General features: G+C 40.6%; 1 long non-coding RNA gene across 1 annotated transcript in view; it reads left to right on the top strand.

Annotated features, from left to right (window-relative positions):
* LOC101674855 overlaps positions 1 to 22,380 on the top strand; it is a 56,098-nt gene that overhangs the window by 16,398 nt on the left and 17,320 nt on the right. The window contains exon 2 of the long non-coding RNA XR_001181696.2: positions 11,651 to 11,711. This is a non-coding gene — a long non-coding RNA (uncharacterized LOC101674855). The remainder of the gene's footprint in view (positions 1 to 11,650; positions 11,712 to 22,380) is intronic.

Raw genomic sequence — 22,380 nt, forward strand, 5'->3', positions numbered from 1 at the left:
CCTCCCTCCCCAAACAGTGGTGTAGACCAGATAAAAGACTGTTTCTTTCTCCTGTCAAAGTCCAAGTGAGGGCAACTCGGTGCTGGTGTGATGAAGATTCTGTTCCACACAGCTTTTAACCATCCATGTTCCTTTTATTCTGCTTCTTCATCCTTCACGGCTTTCAGTCTCAGTGTCACTCATGGTTTAAATACCACCAGCAGGTCTGCATTCCAGCCACCAGGAAGGAAGAAGGGATACAGAAAAAGAAAAAAGCTGCCAGCTGCTTCTGGGAAGGCTGCTGGAAGCGGCCACAAGATACATCTGATCACAGTTTGTTGGCCAGAGCTCCGAGATCTGGCCACACATAACTGCCCTGGAGGGTGGGAAATGCAGTTGGCTCAGCTAAAAAGTGGAGATATTCATACTATAAAGCCATAGTCTGCTGCATGGGCTGCAATTCATCCATATATTAACAATCTTACTACACACAGAATCCACTCAACGCCCCTGCACCCCCAAGGGAGGTATATGGTTTGCGAGGGCTGTTATAACAAACTTCTGCAAGCTGGGAGGCTTCAACCACCAACATTTATTGTCTCGCAGTCCGGGAGACTGGAAAGCCAATGGCAAGGTATTGGTAGGGTTAGGGAAGGGGCTGTTCCAGGCCTCTCTCCTTGGTTTGTAGATGATCATTTCCATATTCACATGGTGGCCTCCTTGTGGGCATATCTATGTCCAAATCCCCGCGCCCTTTTGTGAGTACACATCAGTCATATTGGATTAGGGACCACTCTACTCCAGTAGGATGTCATCTTCATGAATTACATCTTCAACTGCCATCTTTCCAAGCCCTGAGGTATTGGGGCTAGGACTTCAACATATGAAATTTGGAGTGGGACACAATTCAACCCATAACAGGAAGTAATCCTTATTATCTGTCAGGTTATTGAAGTCTAGTCTAGGATAGGAGTCTTGGATTCTAGGAAGTCTAGGAATCTTGGGTCAAGTGGCCAAACCTCGTGGCAGACATGCTGGACGAAGAAGGGAGAACATGTTACTGCCATGACTGCCTACTTCTGCCAAATGGCCAGTGATTAAGTTCCAGGTAGTTTCTCTCAGAAGGGGTTGTGGTGGGGTCCATCTATACTATGGATGTGATTGCTATGTCTACTGACCATGCCACCTGCCCAGAACCCCCTTATTGGAGCACAAACATATTTATGACACTTGCTACTCTGCTTGGTACATCTCTTTAGACATTCAGCTGGCTCAATCAGACTCTGTTCAAGTATCACCTTCATAGGGAAGCCTTTCCAGACCACCCTGTCTAGAATAGCCCTTTCCCCTTTCCACCACCTTCTAGACTCTGGCCATAATTTGTTTTTTTTCATAACATTTATCACTACCTGAAATTATATTAAACATGCCTGTGTTTCTTCTCGGTCTTCCTCACTAGAATGTAAACTCCATGAGGACAGGGATTTGGGACATTTTACTCACCCCTACAGCTCCAGTACCTAAAGCACGGTGCCCAATAAAATGTTGACGGAAAGAATAAATCCTCCAAGACTTTGCTTATCTTACATATATCTTGTAATACATAGATTAAAAATATATTGAGAGTGGGAGAGTCTTAAATTTTGCTCCTGGGCTAATATTAATAAGAATTCATAATTCTGTGACCTATAAGTTAAGATAGCTATAGACATCCTTGCCATTTTGAGACTTTACCTGGTTTGAGGATTTCACTCAACTTTCTCACTTTCTCTGATAAGCATGCACCAAACCGTATGTTCTCATGAGAGCAATATTTTCAAACTATGGGTCATGACTCATTAGGAGTCATAAAATTGCTTTAATGAATCACAACTATTATTAATGAAAAGAAAAAAATGAACCAGATGTCAGGACTTGTCCCATGTTTTAAAAATAAATATTGTTTTTGTGAAATCTCTGTTTTGGTTTTATATATCTATGTACATGTGTACTGTGTTACAAAATAAAATGTGTTTGTTATTTTGGGTCATGGTCAAAAACAGTCATTGCTTTTGTCCTCAGAGAATTGAAACACAAGGAGCTTACCTTAATGCAATTTTTTAGCTATTGAAGCTTAACTCATTTCTTCAATTCACTTCTTTGAGGAGAGAACAATCAATTTGGTTAACACATTATTTTTCAAAACAAACTTTGCCCTTGAAAAGCTCATATTGTTGCAGAAAAAGCAGAATTACCATATAGGATGGGAGATTTAACAAGAAGCACAGTCTTATAGGAGTTCAGGGCAGGGAGCAATTAATTTTGCAGGACAGTCCTAAGAAATGTGTTTACAGTTAGATTTGAGAGATGCACATATCATGAGAAAAACTGAAAACAGGTTTTGCCTCTTTCACACTTTTGATAAGGTCCAGCCTTGATGGAGCAACAATCTCGGACTCTTAACTACTAGAGCCATTTTGCTTAGGGCTTGAGAGCATTTCAATTAATTTTAATATCATACATATATATTTTTAATATCATATATATACACACACACATACATGCACACGCATGTATATTCTCTCTTTACAGTTCTTCCTATGAAATTCTCCACAGGAACAACGAGATAACATATATTTGTTCTGGCACCCTTAGGAGTATAATAATATTAATATAGATTTTAGGCACTGTGGTTGAACTCATTTTTTTCAATTCAGAATTGTTTTTCTTTATGGAGAAGTAGATTGACTCTGTGTCTTCCCATATGATGTCTATTGCTTTCAGCACTCCAGATTAGGGCCCCCATGTTACTGCCTACTTGAGGATATTCCTAACATCGTGGAATTCTATTCCCTTTAAAAAGATGATGTGTTACCTATTTGACAAAGTATCAGTGGGCATTTACGCATTTGTAAGACTTGGCTTTAGAAAAATCACACATGTGAGAGATGCTTTTTCAGACTAAGAATCTTGATTTGGGGGTCTCTAAAATATGATTATAGAGTCAACAGTATTATTTATCATTGTTATTAGAGATCAGTGGATATTAAACAGAACTCTGGGTTGCGTGTGAAAGAAAGCAGGACTCTGGCTGGTTTTAGAGGTGACTTGAAAGCTGCTAGGTTGGTCTTTTTCTCTTCTCTCTATTCCTTTCTGCTTTTATTCTCTCACACTGGCTTTTGCTACCCAGCAGGAAACAGATGCCAGCAGCTTTTCCCCTCATTCCTTCTCAACTGCACCACTGAGGAATCCAAATTCTCTCCCTCTCTCTTGTCCCAAGTTAATAAACAACAAACCAATCAACAAATTGAGCCTGAGGAAAAGTTTAAGTTACCTCAACAGAAGTCTGGTACAGGTGGCCCCCACTCTCTGAAAGTAGAGCGTTCCTATGAAAACCTAGAATGGTGTAAATTGAAGAAGCAATCAACATCAATTTATGTGGAAAAATTTTTTGAGCGTTCCAAGACCCCATCCAAATTACCTCTCTTGTGCTTTTCTGATACCTTAGCATGTCTTGCTAACAGATGCACCAAAAAAATAAAAGAAAGAAAGAAAAAAAGAAAGAAAGAGAGAAAGAGCGAGTGAGCACAGAGGCTCACAGACATAGTTCAAAGCTCTGGTAGCTTGATGTGGAGATGCTGAGTGTAGTTCCCAGGGAAAGAGTTTGGGCGCGCCACTCGTAGCTCAGAGTGGGGGCTACCTCCATGAACGCCTGCTGCAAACGAAGCATGAATGCTATTTTCACTCTTCTTTTTTCTTAAAACCAAAAATCCTCTTCAAGTTTCTTTCGATTAGTGAAATCAGGTACTAAAGTAGGTCTTTTCCTAAAAGCAAAGTGGCATAAGGAGAACTTTAGAAAAGCCAAGGATACCTGTTCCCTATCCCAGGGGCCAAAACTGTTTCGGGGATGTGGGATACTCTTATTAATCCAGTTTCTGTTGGATAGACATCCCTGGGTCAGTCAGTGGTGATGACTTGCTGGGAGGTGTAAGAAGATGGCAATTTTTCCTTTAATTCTCCGGCTAACTAGAAGCAGTAACCCAACACAGGAACAGAGCTTATTTGGGGGTGGATCAGACCATAAACGTTCACTACGTGGGTGTAATGTTAAGTACCTTACACGTATCACTTAAGAGAATCCAGCCACAGCGTGCGAACAGCCCTTAAGATTCAGTTCAGCTTGTCATCAAATTGTTTTGTCCCCAGGTAGAGAAACACAGGTGCTTTGGGGCCGATCTCGGTGGGTCATTCTTGAAGAGAGGCCTGATAAAATCTAGCCCTCTTGGTCTTGCTTGCTAATGGTTTATAGCAATGGAAGAACAGATCTTTTGATACTATAGAAGGGCCTATCATAAAACACAGCAAGAAGGTTTACCTTGAGGTTTTCTGTGTAAAAATGCTGATTTGACCTATTTTTCCCATATGGGCTGACCCTCATTCTCTGCTGCTCCTAACAGCTGCTCTGAAGGTTACAGAGTCTGTTGCTTACACAGCTGCTTTGGCAGAGAGGGGCCCAGGCAGAGTTCCAGCCTTCAGACTGTGGGTTAACCCCTTCACAGCTATTTCTGAAGCCTGAGGAGGGAGATGATTTCATAGTCAGGAGCTTATGTTCCAATTCCGTTTCAAACACTGGGGCTGCTGACACCGAAAGTCTTTTTTCCTCCCGTCTCTTCTCTTCCCCCTCCCCTCCCTCCTCTCTTCCTGGCTTCTTTCCCTCTACCTCCCTCTCTCGCTCTCTTTTTCTTTTCTTGCCAATTACAATTTCTTGCATATATGGGTTAACAGGTTTGTTCCCCCCCCCCCCCACTGTTACCTGGTTTGCCCCTTCCTCCATTACAGTTCTGGACTCGAGATGTTTTCATTTCACCCTTCTCCCTTGGCAACAGTTTAATTTAAAAATTTCCTTAACATTAAAAAAGAAGTTCTAATTTCTTTTACAATTTTTGTTTACAAATGGGGTATTGTCATTGAATTTTGCCAAAAGATATTGCTAGCCATAAAACAAGGAAAAGACAGATTGTTAGCTATCATTTTGGATCTGTGACGTACCTAGATGTATCATAGTGACCAGAATATGAGAACTAGACCGGATCCTAGAAAGACAAGAAAATTGTCTGCTCACTTGAATCAACCCACACTTGAAGGGCTCTAACATATGTTAGTTTTATTGACATCATCTGATATAAGATAAACAGTATATAAATACTATTTCAATCGGCTCCAAACAAGGAAGTATGAGTGATCAAACTCTTTATTCAAGCTAGTCAAGATGGTACGGAGGTAAATAAGACTGATGTCATCCTTGATATGACAGAGCTCACTATTTAGTGTAAGAGGCATTAACGATTTCCTGGAGCCAATAAATCACAAGTCTTTTGAGTACAATGAAGGAAATGCACAGAGTGAGGAGGAAATATGTAACAGGGGGATGATTCCCAGCCTGGTATTTGGTGAGGAGGAGGTTTAAAGCTGTTTCTCCATGGCAGGAACATGGACAGATAGAGTGAATGTGAGTGGAAGTTGGCTTAACCAAGAGGAAAGAGAAATAGCACCCAGACTCCACGTAGAGACTCCGTGCCGGGCAAGGCCTTTGACACACCTGAAGAATTGAGAGGGAGGTCGGAGTGTAGTGTGGGGAGGAAGAAGAGGGAGCATGCTGCAAGCTGAGGCTGAAGAAACCCATAATGGTCCTTTTAGGTTGTCTGAAGTCTTTCTTTCTTTCTTTTAAAAGATTTTATTTATTTATTTCACACAGAGAGAGAGAGAGATCACAAGTAGGCAGAGAGGCAGGCAGAGAGAGAGGGGGAAGCAGGCTCCTGGCTGAGCAGAGAGCCGGAGGCGGGGCTCGATCCCAGGACCTTCTAAGTGGATTTTACGTGAAGCTGTAGCAGTTAGTGTTTGCTGCGGGACAAATGACCACAGCCCCTGAGGGGCATAAGAGAGCAGGCATTTGTTTTTTTGCTTACACAAGTCGACTGGGTTGGCTTGGCTGTAAGAGGCCGCATATCTGAGGGTCAATGAAAGAGGCTCCACTCCACACGTATCACTCTGTGGTGTTGGCCCAACAGCCAGTAGCTGCCAAAGGAAGCTCTTTCTCATGGTCACAGCAAAAGCTCAAAAAAACAAGACTGACAGCAAACAACAGGCATGGCTTCTGCTTGCGTCACATGGACTAAAATCCCACTGGCCTGAGGAAGTCGTGTGGCCATGCACAACATCACTGGGGCACAGAAGGAGGCAGGTGGGAGAGAGAGCGTTTTTTTCTATAATAACCTAACCTACCACAGAAGACACAGAGGGATTATAACCCAGGAGCCAGGAAGATAGGTTTGATTTTAAAATGGGCGTATTTGGGGATGTGGAGAATGGATTCGGGAATAATTGTAGAAAAACAAGGTGATTATTGTGCTATAATGAAGAGAGAGATGACAGTGGCTGGAATGAGGTGGTGCTCCTGGGTTGCCCTGGAAGGATTCACATGTATATGATGTAGATGCAAATAACAAGACATGTTGAGCTTAAAGGAAATGCTACCTTGGTCTTTGCTGTGGGATCTTGGGTGGATGAACAAACTACTCACTGGGACAGAGAAAAAGAGAAATTTTACAGCAGGAGATGATGAGTCTAGTTTTGTATCTGCTCAGATTTGGTAAATCAGTGAGATATGCGAGTCAAGCTCATCTGCATCATCACTGTGAATCATATCTCACACAGCCAGGGCTCATTTTCATAATTTCTCCATAATAGCATCTGTTGTTAGACTTACCTTGGCTAGTAACTAGAAGAGATTGCAAGTAGATGTTTCAACAAAGAAAAATAACTTTAAGAAATAACCAGTAAATTGATGGAGTTTGGAGATCATTTAGGTTAATCCCCTCATTTGACAAATAAATCGAAAGGACCCGGAAAGCGTTTTATTCTTTCCTACATAGGGGGGTATTTTAAAAAGCATAGCCTACACGGATCAATCATGGAGCAAAACATTTGACTGAACATTTATGGTATGTTCCAGACTTTATTAATTGATTTGTGGTATGAATAATAATAATAATAATAATAATAATGATAGTAGCAATGTAAAATATTTAAGTACCAGGTGCCAGGGAGTTACAAAGTGTTTTTTATGCATTAGAGTGCTTATTTCTTATAAAAGACTGAGTTTATTAAGAAATAGAATTCTAATGGTTAGTAAATTGTCCAACATCATGTTCTTAACTATTATGCTCTATTATTTTTGTTCCTGATTTAGAGCAACCAAGAATATGATGGGAGGGGGCAAGTATTACATACATGCTTAGAAAACTATACAAGAAGGCATTTTAAATACTAGTTTGGGGATAACAGACTAGAAGCTACTGCAACATCTTTATAGACTAGAGACTTCAAATCAGAGGGACAATGCTGTAGACCTTATTGAAGTTTGTTCATCTTTGGGTTAAGATGATCATCTTTTTTTGTTGGACATCTGCTAGACATTGAATAGGAAAGAATTTTTTGTCCTTGGTGTGTAACTTGCTTGTTTGGAAGACACAGACCTTGTGAACTTTCTCAGAGGCTCTTGACAACTTCCTTCTTGTTCTTGTTCAGCTCTCCACCTGCATGGGGGGTCGTCTCCCCTTTTGGACTTATGAAACCCCTCACTGTAGAGCAAGGACTCTGCCATTGTGACCAGGTGCCCCAGAGAATGGAGTGTGGGGGAATTCGATGTTCTTGAAATAAGCCTGGAAAATAAAAGGCAGATTAATTCTTCCTGTATTCTCTGTCTCATGGGCTTCTCTAAAGCGTGGTTTCTCCACGTTACTCTTCCAGACCGTTTACATGTACTGAATGAATCAATCCAAGGAGCCTCCCTTAGGGTTGTCATCTTGATCCTGAGATAAGCAAACTGCTCTGAAAACAACGCTTTGCACTTTTTCCCATCATCTTGATTGCTCCAGCCTTCCTCTTCTCAGGTAAAATGTTGGCATCTTAATCCTTGCCTTAGGCTCTTTTCTAAGAGCCAATGGTGAAGAAAACATTTAAAGTTTCGACACTTTGAAAGTGGCATCAAGATTTCATTATGCGTAATAATTTCTAATTTCTTTGAGGCAAGAAGTTGAGTTACATTTTCTCATCAAAGTTGGTGGGTAGGATTAAGTCACTTACCTAGTGACTGAATCCTGACAAGTGCCGAACTAGTGTGTTATGGTGAAGCTTCAGTAGTCTATATTCATGCCTCACCAAGCTTTTTTGGTATAAGCCACATGCTATAGTTCTTCTCAAAAAGTATCAGAATATCAGTGAGACTTAGGATAATGGCAAACGTGTAGATAACTTGGAGGCCTCCCGGAACTCCCACCTCTGTAGGCTTGCCAAGGTCATTTCAATAATCTTGGAATAATTCAATTCTGTATTTTATATGATAGAAATTTGTGGATCCCACTTACAGCACTATGGCTGGGTTTAAGTGTATTTCATTTTATTGTTATGTATTGAAATAAATGGACATATTATGCTGCAGGTGCAAAAATGTACATGAAATTTAGAAGATAAAATACAAGACTCCAAAGAAATGTTTGCCACAGACTGCTTTGAGAAAACATGCTCCACTCCTCTTGGAATTCTCAGTTGCTAGGAGTAATTAGTTTGGAAAATTTGAGAACCACTGTGTGGGTGTATGTATAATTCCCCCCCACCCCCATTAAACATATCTATACATCTATAAAGTGAATAAAAAAAGTTACTCAAAAAAACTGCTCCATGTCTGTGTTCTAGGGGGATGTTGCAGAATTGCTTTTCAAAGGAAGATTCCTTTTTAGTGTGGAAGAAGACACTGTAACAGGCCTTTTGGTTTTCCAAGTTGAGTAAATCCCAGCAGCTAGTCTGGAAGGGAAATGTTGAAACACAGAGGAGTGTAAACAGCTATCATCATTCTGCCAGGTTGACAACCCTTGCAAGATTATTACGGGATGGCCTGTTTTAACACCTCCGGCTGGGGTTAAGGGAAAAGGAATGTTTGGGCTCTACTCACAGGGAGGGAGGTTGAGCAAGAACCAGATTCTCATTTGAACTGACACTGGTTCTGAAAACAGAGTGGCAGGCTGAGGGCTCCAGAGGAAACTACTGACCGACCCAGGACCTCCACTTAAAGGATGTGATAGCAGATAGGTTTGGTTGTGTTTTTCTTCTCTGAAATTCTCCTCTGTTCTTAAGCCCTCAATTGTGCTTCGGGGACTGAGGAAGGTCTGCGATTGGGGGCAACGTACACCTGCAGACTGTTGGGGCGGCATATAAAAGTGATGATGAGTCCCCCAGAAATGATGAGGGAGCAGCAGATTGGAACGAGAGCAAACCACACCAGAGGAATGAGAACATTGTCTGGGTATTCTCGGAATCGTGCAGAGCTTTGCATTTCCTGAGGCAGAGGGGTTTGAATTTGTTTTTTGGGGTATTAAATGCATTGAGTCATCACAGAGGAGAGAAGAATCTCGAAGTATAAATACATGTCTATGGTATTGCAAATCAAGGTATGGTATATTTATTATTGGAAGGGTACTTGGGATTAAAAAAACATGGATGAAGGAACAAAGTCTCTGATAAGAGACAATGATGCTGCCTCTCTGAGAGGAAAGGCTGGGCTCACAGGAGGGACATGGGATTTTAACAAAGATGTTTTATAAATTGAACACTACAGAGCAGGCAAAAAGGGGACTAGCAAGTGTAGAGCAACAGGACGATTAGGAGAATCAAGACATCCTTTAACTAATTTAGTTACAAGGACTTCTCTCTATCTCTTGAAGAATCTTTTAAAAATACAAATCTGATCACGTCCCCCATGCACTTGAAACACATCAATGGTTTCCCATTGCCTGTAGGATCAAGTACCAAATCCTTAACTTGCTTGGTAAGATTGTCTGAGCTGGTGCTTATATCAAGAATTTCAGTCCCTTCTCTTGTCATCACTCTTCTCTGTCCTTCCCCTGCCAGCCACTCTGGGTATGTCTGTCTCTATGATTGCATAAATAAAACTTCAGTTCCTTTACCCCTGGGCTTCTGAGCCAAGTTTTCCTTCCACGTGTGTCCCTCTTGCCTCTCCTCTTCCACTCTTTGTTCAAGTAGCAGAGGAAATGCCATTTCTTTAGGCTGACCCCAGACCTTCAGCTCCCCAGACCTGCTGAGGTCCCCCGGTGAACGCCCTTGTAGACTCTGTGCTTCCCCTCTTTATACCATTCTTCCAGAAAATACTTCCTGAGCCTGGCATTGTTACCTGCTTGAGAAACACAGCAGTGAAGGCAACAGACGCGAATCTCTGTCATCCTCACAGTGACATTCCTCCTTGCATTCTCTGTTCCACACAGCTTCATGGCGGGGGGCAGAGAACATGTCTGTCTTGTTCGCCCTTTAAATCCCCGCACACATAGTATTGAGCCTGGAACACTCTGGTGCTTAACGAATATGTGTCAAAGGTATGAATATTAGAGAAGTAGGAGATTCACCGGGGCCTGTCAAACTGGAACCAGGAAGTCTTAAAATACTTTGGTGGCTAGTTTTAGCCTAGATCAACGGCACACAGTGATTTATTAAACCTGGAAAATTATAAAACTTGCTAGGAATATGATTGATATGAAAAGATGGCTTGACCTATTAGGTGGCTACATTTCAAGCTTTCGAGGGCAGATATTGATTTGAAGTGTTTTAAGGGAGCAGGGTAGAGGGGGAGCAAAAGTGTCCTGGCCTCCAGCAGCTTTTCAGAAGCTGTGGGGCCTCCTTAAATGCTTACGTTGGGAAGTATTTTACAACCAGCCTCGTGTTCATTTGGGAGCAAGCTACTGCTGTAGAATGTTTAGAATTTTTCTTTCTTTCGTCTCTGTTGGCATGAGAGAACAGAACTAAGTGGGAAGGCTAATTTTGCTTTAAAAAAAATTTATCTTTTTGCAAATTAGTTTTTAGCTACAAATAAATACTGGTTCTGAATGAGAAGTTTGAAAGAGTAAATTAATTTAATTCTAGACAGTAAATTCCTTGAGAATAGGGTCTGTGCCACAGTCAGCTTTGAGTCCTCGGTACTGAGCACTGATCCTGACAATAATAAATTACCTAGAAGTATTGTTTTTTCTTTTCATGAATGAAGAAACACAGTTTCTTGAGTGGGAAAAAAAATCAGTCAAATTGCTTGTTTTTGTTAGCATAGAGACCAGTAATTTTAATTGGCTAAAGTTTTCGTATTCATAATTCATGGATTATTTTGATGTAGATAAGGTCAGGAAAAATTGTCAACCAAATCAAAATAAGATGTTTTAATTAGATCACATTAGAATATGTATTTATAGCCTACCTAGTTCTATAAGAAAATCAAATACAATAAAAGAAAACATAAAACAAAAACCATAGAAAGGAAACTAGAAAAGAACATTACATTAAGAAAACATCTTTGAGGAAAGGCATAGCAATCTAGCATGATACTTAGCTTTAAGTTTCCTGTCAGCCAATGCTAAGAGGAAAACACGAAGGGGTACCTACTTCTCATTGTCCAGGAGAAGGAAGCATCCAGGTTCATCCAGAGAAAGAACATCTTCCTCCTCCTGACATTGAGGTAATTTATTCGATAGCTTTGTAAAGAAGACCCTGAGAAAAACGGGAACAAGAAACTTAACGTCAATTTTACAAATAGAGATGAAAAGACAAATACACGTGAAATGTTTTTTTTTTCCAGCTGTGGGCGAAAGATGAGGACAGAACATTAAAACGTGATTCCATGAAAACTATTCCTGAAGGTAAGAGGAGAAGTTCTGTGTTTCTCTGGAGGAATGCGGTATAAAACTTGGGGAGGATTAAGAACAGAGTATTTTGTATCACCCTTGGTTCTAAAGGTCTCAGAGTCCAGGGCCAATCAACGGAGTGCCACAGAAACCAAGGCTGAGACAGGTGAAGGCTGTCACCGTGGGGGTGGTGAGGAGGACAAGGCAACATGCAAGTGCTCTGAGCCTTCACCCCTACTCTTGCCTCTACTGCAACCAGTGATGTGCCTCATTTCCAGGTTTTAAATTTTGGAGCTCTTTTCCCACTTTTGCTTTCCTTTGAGAGGAAGCTTCTGCAGGGAGATAGGCACACTTGTAGCATTACATACTTCTATGAAGAAGCCTTCACTGACCAGGCTGTTTAGAAAGCACCCACCTGCCTCGAGCCAGCAGCTTTATCCCCTTGTGCTGCTTTGTATTTCTTAATAGCTCTTACCAATATCTATGTTACTATATAACTTATTTCCTTATTTTGTGTATCAGTCAGGATTATAACAAGACACATTATCCTTGAAATGGGTGATTGGAACACAGTATAATCAAAGAAATAGTGACCAAGATGTGGGCAAGGTTCAGGGAAACCAGTGAGGGCTCATGTACGGCTGTGGGGCTGACAACAGTGGCAGTAGGGTTGGGGGTGGGGGCATGGATACCTCCAGGCCTGTAAGGGAAAACTGAAAGAGCAATTATTAGAGGTGAAAGAAAAATCTAGAAAGGATAACAACTTGGAAGACACCCTTGGAAGAAGGATATGGCCCTCCCATGATGAACAAATTCCACAACTTTTTTCTCCTCTTGAGCTCCCAGTCCCTTCCACTGGCCAAATTCCACTGGAGAGGAGAGGGCAAGTGAGTTTGTTGATGCGGTCTGTGGAGAAGGCTGGAAGGTACGTCAGGAAGAGCATACAAAGGATCACCACTATATTTCATTTCCTGTCTTTCTCCTCAGCCGAAACCTAAGTTCCAAGAGGACTGGGATTTTTGCCTGCTGTATCCTCTGTGTGTAGAACAGTGCTTGGCTCATGGTTGGTGCTCAATAAACATTTCTTTCTCTTTTTTTTCTTAAGATTTTATTTATTTATTTGACAGAGATCACAAGTAGGCAGAGAAACAGGCAGAGAGAGAGGAAGGGAAGCCGGCTCCCCACTGAGCAGAGAGCCTGAGGCGGGGCTCGATTCCAGGACCCTGGGATCATGACCTGAGCTGAAGGCAGAGGCTTTAACCCACTGAGCCACCCAGGTGCCCCTCAATAAATATTTCTGAGATGAAGAAATACCAGTTGATTTAACATAAGCTTAAAAGCTCGACTACAATGGAATAGCAGTTATAGGCTATTTATAAAATGTTACCATGCGAGATACTTTTTACATTGGTTTTCTTTGTCTCCCTGATTTATAGGAGTAGTAAATGCTTGATACTTGAGAAATTATTTGAATTATATATATATTTAGGTTCCTGGACCCAGTTTCCATGTATATGTGCATATGTATGCTGGGGAGGATTTCCTACATAATACCAAGCAATTTTCAAACACTAGTGGGGTGTCCTAAGGTCAACTCAAAAGGGTTCAGTCCTTCAAGACTGCACCCCCTCTCCCCCGTGCCAATTTTAAGTCCAGGTTGTCCTCTGTGCTTCTGACCATCAGTGGTTCCCAGGACCTCCTCCCAGATTCAATTACTTTGCTAGAGCAGCTCCCAGAACTCAAACATTTTACTTACTAGATCACTGGTTTATTACCAAAGGATACAACTCAGGAACAGCGAGAGGGAATAGATGCATAGAGCAAGGTATGATATGTGGGAAGGGCTCAACGCTTCCATGCTCTCTCAGAGTAGGTCATTCTCCCCAAATTTCCATGTGTGCATCAACCTGGAACCTCTCCAAACCCTATCTTTTTTGTTTTTTTGTGGACGTTCTTTACATAGGCACGACTGATTAAATTACTGGGCATTCTTGACTATTCAACCTCCAGCCCCTCTTCTCTGAAGGTCTGAGGTGGGACTGAAAGTTCCAACCCTCTAAACAAGTAGTTGGCTCCACTGGCAACCACCTCATTAGCATAACATAAGGCACCTTTATCACTTTCAATACTTAGGAAATTCTAAGATTTTTGAGATCTGTGAGCCAGAAATGGGGATGAAGACTGTATATATTTCTTATAATAAATCACAACTATATATATTATATGTGTATATAAATATATATGTGTGTGTATATATATATATATATATATATATATAGTGTGTGTGTGTGTGTGTGTGTGTGTGTGTATGTGTGTGTGCAGCTCCAATATGGTGTATTTAAAATTATATTATTAACACTTTGGAAATGATTTTCAATTGGGCTTTGAATAACTATATTTAGAAGAAGAACTTCCTGCACTGGCATTTTCTGTATATTAATAAAATCCAAATCATCTTTATTTCATATGTACCTCATGTTGCTGAGGACAGCATTATCTTATTTAAGTCCTCTACATTTCAATAAAGCAACAATCATAGCATAAAACATCAAGCACAACAACATTTATACCACTAAACTGGTCAAGATTTATCACAGAGACAACTGTTTTGAACACCCTTCTGCTAGGGCAAAAAAAAGGAAGGTCAGTGATTTATGTGAATGGACAGATGGGTCATAATGTATTCCTTCAAAGTGATCTAATTTGGTCTCTGACAGGCTGTAAAAAGAAGTGGCTTAGGGCAGAGTGTCCTTCACTGACACAAATGCGGCCTCTGGTGGAGGAACTTCTCTTTGTACTCAGCCAGGGGCTGGGCAAGGGTTGAGGTCCGCCTCTTAAGGTGTCGGGATCACAGGGCCTAGGAATTAGATCAGGAGCAACTCCTTGACTCACCTGAGGAAGTCTCTACGTTACCAGTGCCATCTGTCAGTGTTGGAGGAGCTCAACTCAATATGGCTGGCATGGCTGAGAAAGCCATTAGGTCTCTGGAGCTCTGGCAGCATCTTGTGAAGTCTTGAGACTTGAGAGGTTCACGGACGGTGCTCCTTCTAAGACAATTTGGTGACATTGTGACAGGTGTCCAAAGTGAGGGTGTTAGATCATATTCCAGCTCAAATGGTTTTGCAACTCCATGGGGCGCTGCTCCCTGAAGGAGGATTTCACATTCTCTGTTCGTATCAGGATTGGCCATATATATGACTTGCTTTGTGGATGAAGTGGGGAAAGGAGATTTAAGAACAAGCTTGAATTTTATCATGATTCATTTTCCTCTACCACAGTCTTAATGTTCCCGGAGAATTTTGCTCTTTAGTTTCATCCTGGAGTGAAGCTGGCATCAGTCAGAGCTGAGGGTCAAGTGACAATGGACAATGAATATGAATGAGAAATAGACCTTTGTTGCTGTTTGCCACTGAGACTTTGGGGTCATTTGTTACTGCAGCATAACCTAGCACATCTGACTGATACAAGGAAATCGTATCTCTCACTGTTCCTATTCACCCAACCTCTGGGAGGAACAGCTGTTATTGTGGCCAAACAGTAGGCTTGTAGGTCTCACCAACCATGTAAGGTGGTAACACAATGAAGGCTGATGGAGGTCAGATCGAGAGTGCCAGGTTAATGGGGAATTAGCCACTGGCAACGTTTCCTTGCTGAGAAACAATTTCAACTTGAAACTGGCCCGAGCAAGGATGTGGGTGTTGTTTCAGAGGCTGTGACTAGCTCAGGGTGGTTGTTTTGGGCTTCCAGGAGGATGCATGGGAAGGTGGCCAACCAAGGCACTGCTACAGAAGGACTGTTCCCAAGACATGGAAACCCCTGGCCTGTTTGGACTGTGAGTACTGTCACAAGGTAACAGTGACATCTGGAATTGGTGTTCCTGAAGAGGAGGCAGTGGAAGCAGCAGGAGACGGAAGCATTAATAACTGTCAAGAACAGGGCGGACAGGCTAACTTAATGGGTGAGCTCAGTCCACTCGGGGCCTGATAAGTCCTGTCACTCTCCCTTTCTACAGTCACTCCTCCTGGGAGACGAATAAATCATATCCAATGACCTAATAAAATAATAAGGTTTGTCTGAGTTTTGACAACAGTGGACCTCAAATTCAGAGGGAGAGAAATAGGAGGCATTTTAAAATTGCTTTCTCACCGGAATACAGGAAGGCTAGAGATGAACACAAAGTTATGTTCTGTCCACTAGTTGTCAGTTTCCTGAAAATACCCACAAATCTATAACACTTTATAGAGCTATACCCCAGAGTCGGGTTAAGTAGGTGGCGTTTTTCTGTGGGACGTTGTCTCTGTTAGGTAACTCAACAGTATCTTTTTAGCATGAAATTAATTTACTGAAGGTCAATCTTTAAAATTAATTCATTTTAATTACGTGGAGTGGGCATTCAAGCAAGGCAGATCTGAGTTTGAATCTCAGCCCTGCTCTCTAGATCTCTGGCCTTGGCAAGGTACTTAATTTCTCTGAGTCACTTTCTTTCATGTGTTGTTGTGGGAAATTAAATGAAACTACAATGTATTTAGGCATTTGGCGCAGAGCCTGATACTTAAGAGCTCAATCCTTTTTAGCTGGGAGGATTTCTGCTGCCGGTGCAGGTTAGTCCTGGTATGACTAACAAGGTGCATTTGGTAATCATTATAATTAGAAGAATAGGTGACTACTGAATTTACCATTTACTCTATTAGGTCAACCACATGGTGAACCCAGCCCAATACTTTGCTGGGTTAAATTTCCACATGGCTGATAGCTGGGTATAATGTTTCAGTTGACACGTTTCCTTATTCATTAAGAGCCGGTAGTTTGTGTCACTAGTTAATACCGTTGAATTCAGCAAGTATTTGAGTCACTATTGCACACAAAACACCGTGATAATTTCTCCAAGGCCATCCTTTTTACCTGCTTTCTGTCTTCTGCCCATTTAACAAAAAGGGCTACTGTTTCTGTTCTACCTGTGTTCTCAATTCTGTCTTTCCAGACCCTCAGGAAACTTAGTCTGTCAATTATTTCTTCCCTTGATTATTGTCAATCCCCTCTGTTCTGCTGTTTCCTTCTCTGCTGGGACAGAAAACCAAAGAATAAAAAGCAGAACAGCACACACAGGGAAGGATCCTTTACCAGGAAGCTCAGACGCTCCAGTTCAGGCCAGCTGATACAAAGAGCATGAAGGGGCTGGGTGTTTGGGGTCATCATCAGGATAATTAATTATATCTGGTGAATCTGGACACCTTTTCTCTCCCTATACCGAACAGCTGGTAGAACCTAGCTAATTAAACTTGTGACAACCTTTCTTAAATAGAGTGTATGAAATTCTTGGTGCTAGTCTAGCCTGAACTGTAGATCTGGAACTTTCTAACAAGTAGGGGCAGGAAAGAGGAAAGGGAAAAAGAGACTTTGGCATATTTTCCTAGCATAAATCCTAACAGAGGTTAGTAGCAGGTGTTCTGCCGTGGGTAACGCTCCGTCAGATGCAAGAACCAAAAAGGACAGGGACCTCCCAATTCCAAAGAACCAACCACCAGTACACTCTTCCATGCTGGAAATTGGACCCCTCTTCCAATCAGAGGATGCAGAGAGTTCCAACATTTGGATGTGATTTATTTATTTATTATTTTTAAAGATTTTATTTTTAATTAATCTCTCCACCCTACTTGGGGCTCAAACTTACAACCCCGAGATCAAGAGTCACATGTTTGGGGTGCCTGGGTGGCTCAGTGGGTTAAAGCCTCTACCTTCAGCTCAGGTCATGATCCCAGGGTCCTGGAATCGAGCCCCGCTTCCGGCTCTCTGCTTTCTGCTCTCTGCTCTCTGCTCGGCAGGGAGCCTGTTTCCTCCTCCTCTCTCTCTGCCTGCCTCTCTGCCTACTTGTGATCTCTCTCTGTCAAGTAAATAAATAAAATCTTAAAAAAAAAAAAAAAAAAAAAAAGAGTCGCATGTTCCTCTGACAGAGCCAGGCTGGTGCCCTGGATGTGATTTTTTTTTTTAAACAGACTCAGTATTGTCAATCTCTTTTCAAACAAGGGAAGAAAATGATCAAGTAATAGGAAAGGGTCAACTGCTCTACCATTGTAGCATTTGCTTTGTCTTATTAAATATTCTGATTATCTTATGCATTTCAGTGCTAAAGTGACAGATTCAGGCTATCCAAGCTAATATATATACCACATAAGCCATTTGAAGTCATAAAAAATAGTTTTTAAAATTCATAAAATAAATCCCATCCTTTTAAAAGATAGTTTTGACTCTTCTAGATCCTTTTGATTTCCATATACATCTTCAAATCAGCTTGCCAATGACTCTGCTTACTCTTTAATATAACACTTTCGACCCACCCATCCATTTTGTTGACTTGAGTTATAACATAAAAGGTAAAATGCAAACACATCAAATATAAACAACATTCAAATAATGCAAATATGTGAATAATATGAAAAAATGCTAATTTTCCACAAGTAGAACACAGGCAGAAGTTGCCACACCTTTAATCTGGAGGCAAATGGGCTCGTTACCAGCTACTCGCTGTAGGGGAGAGAAAAGAGGTCTAACTTGTCCAGCACCTTTGAATATAGTTCTTTAATTAATGGAAATGTGCAAATATGCAAATCATGTGAAAATAAGTGAACTGAGAAGAGCTTCATGCTCTTGACTTAGTATTCCTGAGATGAAATGACATGCCTTTTCAGTTCATAGATAATCTTCGAAAACACAGGAGATGGGATATCTATGAAAATCATTACTAATCTAATATTTCAAGTTGTGGAAATGCATTACCTTTTTCTTTAAAATTATCCAACGACTGGCAGACGATTTGCTGGCTCCCTGGAGACTGCCAGTTATCAATACAGCACACTGGAAGAAACCCCCAAAACCAAGGAAGCAGTGGGATTCCAGACAAGCTGGAATTTAAGGTTGAGAGAGGCTGTAGGCAAGAACGATGCAAAATTTTCACCTTTATTCCTAAAAATGGAATAAAGAAAACACTATTATTTCATCAGTGTTTTCTCATGTCATAAAAATGTCCTCAGAACCTCCCCTTTAATTGGCTGTTTAACATTCTGTGGTGTGGTTGGACCAGCAAACTGAGTTCAACAGTGCAGGAAGAGTTCTCCACACGACAATGCAGCAGCGACTTACTACTAGGATTTTTATTAAGACTATAAATCAGATCAATAGGCTCAGGAAGAAAATACCACCAATGGATAGTGAAAAGCCACTTGATAAACTTCATCCCCAATTTCACGTTTTGCTGTGTTCTTCAGCAGCTGCTATGCCACAGAGGTTTTATCTCCTTGACAGTTTGAACCGCTGGAAAAAAATCCTCCTGAAAGTCTTTTATTTCTTAAGTAATGATTTAATAACCTTCCATTTCTAGGTTACTAATGGTTATTGATCTGTTCTGATTTTGTTGACCGTCTTAAGTCAATTTTATAAAATTCCTGTTTTCACAGAAAACTATTTTCCAAGGCTAAATATTATAGGCAGAGAATTATAAATAGTTCTCTACCATCATTAATTTTTCTCCTTTCTATCTGTTATAATAGCTTTTTTTGTCCCTATTTTTGTTAGGGGTTTTCCACTTTTCTTGATTAGATTTACCAAAGGTTTATTTATTATATTTTTCTCATCAAGAAGTGTTTCATTGAATATAAAACCTTACTTTTCAAAATTCATTTTGGTTTATCTTTACTACTTTTCTCTCTGCTTTACTTAGGTATTTTATTTATTAGATGATTGACTGATGTTTATCTCTTTCAGCTTGAGTTGGATTATTTATTTTCATATTTAGTTTTAATAATAAAAATTAAGATTATATGTTCTGCCTTCAGTGGAATTATTCATTCATTTCACAATTTTATTGAATGTCTATTGAGGATCAGTGCACAGAGCAAACATAAATCCCTGACTTCATAGAGCTCACACTGATAGAGGAAAGTGAAAAAGATAGTTATTTATGTAGTATATGAGAAAGTGATACATTTTAGGGAAAAAAGATAAATGAGAAACATTTGATAAGAAATCCTAAATGGGGTGACACTTGGGTGGTTCAGTCATTAAGCATCTGCCTTCAGCTCAGGTTATGATCCCAGAGTCCTGGGATCAAGCCCCACATCAGGCTCCTTGCTCAGCGAGGAGCCTGCTTTGCCCTCTGTGTCCCCTACTCTCCACTCGTGCTCTCACTCTCTCTCACTCTGCTTGTGCTTCCTCTCTCTCTGACAAATCAATCAATCAATCTTTAAAAATATCCTAAGGGGGTATGTATAGAATTTGCAATTAGGTTATTGTATCTTGAGAATTCTTAATTTCACACCTTATTTTTGTCCAACTAGTATATATTTGCATTCTTTTTTTTTTTTTAAGATTTTACTTATTTATTTGACAGAGATCAGAAGTAGGCAGAGAGAAAGGAAGCAGGCTCCCCGCTGAGCAGAGAGCCTGATGCGGGGCTCCATCCCAGGACCCTGGGACCATGATCTGAGCCGAAGGTAGAGGCTTTAACCCACTGAGCCACCCAGGTGCCCCTATGTTTGCATTATTATTTCCTTCTTTGCCAGTACTTACTGAGAGCACCTTAAATTTTATAACTTACTTTAAAACTCTTATAACTTATTTCCAGTTTTGTTGAATTGTTGGTTAGAGGACGTGGCTTAGACAGGCTTTGTGGTGGGTGTACTTATTGATGTGTTTTGTGACCATGTAAGTTAGCACTGGGCCTAACAGGCAGTACCAGAACATCCGGTAAGGGGCTTGCGTAAGGGGCCAATTCTTGTCCTCGAAGAGTCCACAGTAAGAAGTCCAGGACTGCCATGAAGGAACAGGGCTGTTTCCCTTTTCCTGCTCTGCTGATATGCAGAGAGGGGCTGCATCTCAGGCATCTGGTGGATATTATAGGCAGCAAGAAGGAGGAAGGCCAAGAGGCAGTACTAGCTGGTCCTTGCTGATGTGTCTTGCTGATGTGTCTGATGGTCAGAACTAAAGCCCATGGGCACCCCCAGCCACAAAAGAGCCTACAGATAGAGAAGGAAAACTAAAAATGTACTTATTTTGTAGTTTAGAGTGATATTGGGTAGGCCAACACAGTGAATCTCTCACAGTATCCCTTTTTGTAAATATACCCAAGACATAGGAATTATATATCTTTATAGGATTCTTTTTCCCCTAAATTTCAAATTCCTTATGTCATTGTTATTTTTTGTATACTTGACCTGTCAAAGGCTAAAAATGGTCTATAAAGTCTTCTAGAATATACATGTTTTTCTTTCTGCTTTGATTTTTAACAATCATACTTTCTATATTTTAAAGCTATTGCATTTAGTGCTTAAAGGTCATTGATATGTTCTTATTATGGACTAATGCCTTTTATGCTGTCTTTTTTTTTTTAAGATTTTATGTATTTATTTTTGCAAGAGAGAGAGATAAAGACAGATAGCGAGCATGAGCAGGGGGAGGGGCAGAGTGAGAAGCAGACTCCCCGCTGAGCAGGGAGCTCAGGACTGAGCAGGACTGAGCAGGACTCGATCCCAGGACCCTGGGATCATGAATTGAGCCGAAGGCAGACACTTAACTGACTGAGCCACACAGGCTCCCCTATACTGTTTCTTTCTGACTTGGATTCTATTTTATACAACTCCTTCCTCTATTTTATTTTAATTTACACTCGATTGGAAAACCTTGGCCCATTCTTGTTTTTTAACCTTTGCCATTTTATTTTAGGGCATCTCTTCTGTGTATCATACACTTCCTTATTTATCCACTCATTCATCACAAATATTTGCTGAATTCCTGTGGTGTGCCAGGTAATCCGTGATGCTGGAGATAGGACAGGAGACAAAACAAAGGATATAATTGTGAGACGATTACATATATTGAACAAGTATGACCCATGGAACGTAATCACTGGGTAACTTTAATGCATTGGTACTCCTTCAAATTTATTCATGAAGTTAGTTCTTTCTCTTGCCGATTTACTTTTCTCTTTCTCTAGGTTCCAACATAATTGAGTCCAAAAACCAGCTTATAAGAGCAGTAGGAGCAATAACAGTGCCAGGAAAGAGAAGCCAACAAATAACAGTTTTCTCACAGAGAATTTGTTTGTAAAAAGGCCTGAGTTGGGAAAGGGGATAATCTTTGAATAGAGTTTAAATTTTGATTATCATTTGACATACTAATTACTACCAGAGGGTAATGAGAAGTCATGGAACTGGCCTGAAATTTCACCTCCAGGGAAGTAAGAACCAGTCCCATATGCATAGGTCTCTCTCTCCCTCTGTATCCAGGTAGCTAGTTCCCAATTTGTTGCTATAATCTGGGGTCCAGATTACATTTATTAAATTATAATCTTCCAGATTTTCTCTTTTGAATTGATTTTGAATTGATTGAATTGATCCTGTAACTGTATTTCCAATGATTATTTACAACAAATTCTGCTTAATTTTCATATTTTCAACCCCTTTTTTTTATATCCCATATTTCCCATTCTAAGTTTTGATTATTTTATCTCCAGGACAGAATGCATTTTAAGTTCTTATCTGTAGCTTAGGTAAACAGTCGACAATTCATCAGGTTATCACATGCTTGCATTTCACAATTTCCCCTTTATAATTTGTGATCTTTGTTTCATGGTCTTCTGGCATTAATGTTACACAAGAAAAGTTGGAGGTAAGGCTAATTTTCCTTCTTTGTA

This window comes from Mustela putorius, unplaced genomic scaffold, assembly GCF_011764305.1.
Source record: "Mustela putorius furo isolate JIRA1106 unplaced genomic scaffold, ASM1176430v1.1 tig00537227_pilon_pilon_pilon, whole genome shotgun sequence".
Classification (NCBI taxonomy): Eukaryota; Metazoa; Chordata; class Mammalia; order Carnivora; family Mustelidae; genus Mustela; species Mustela putorius.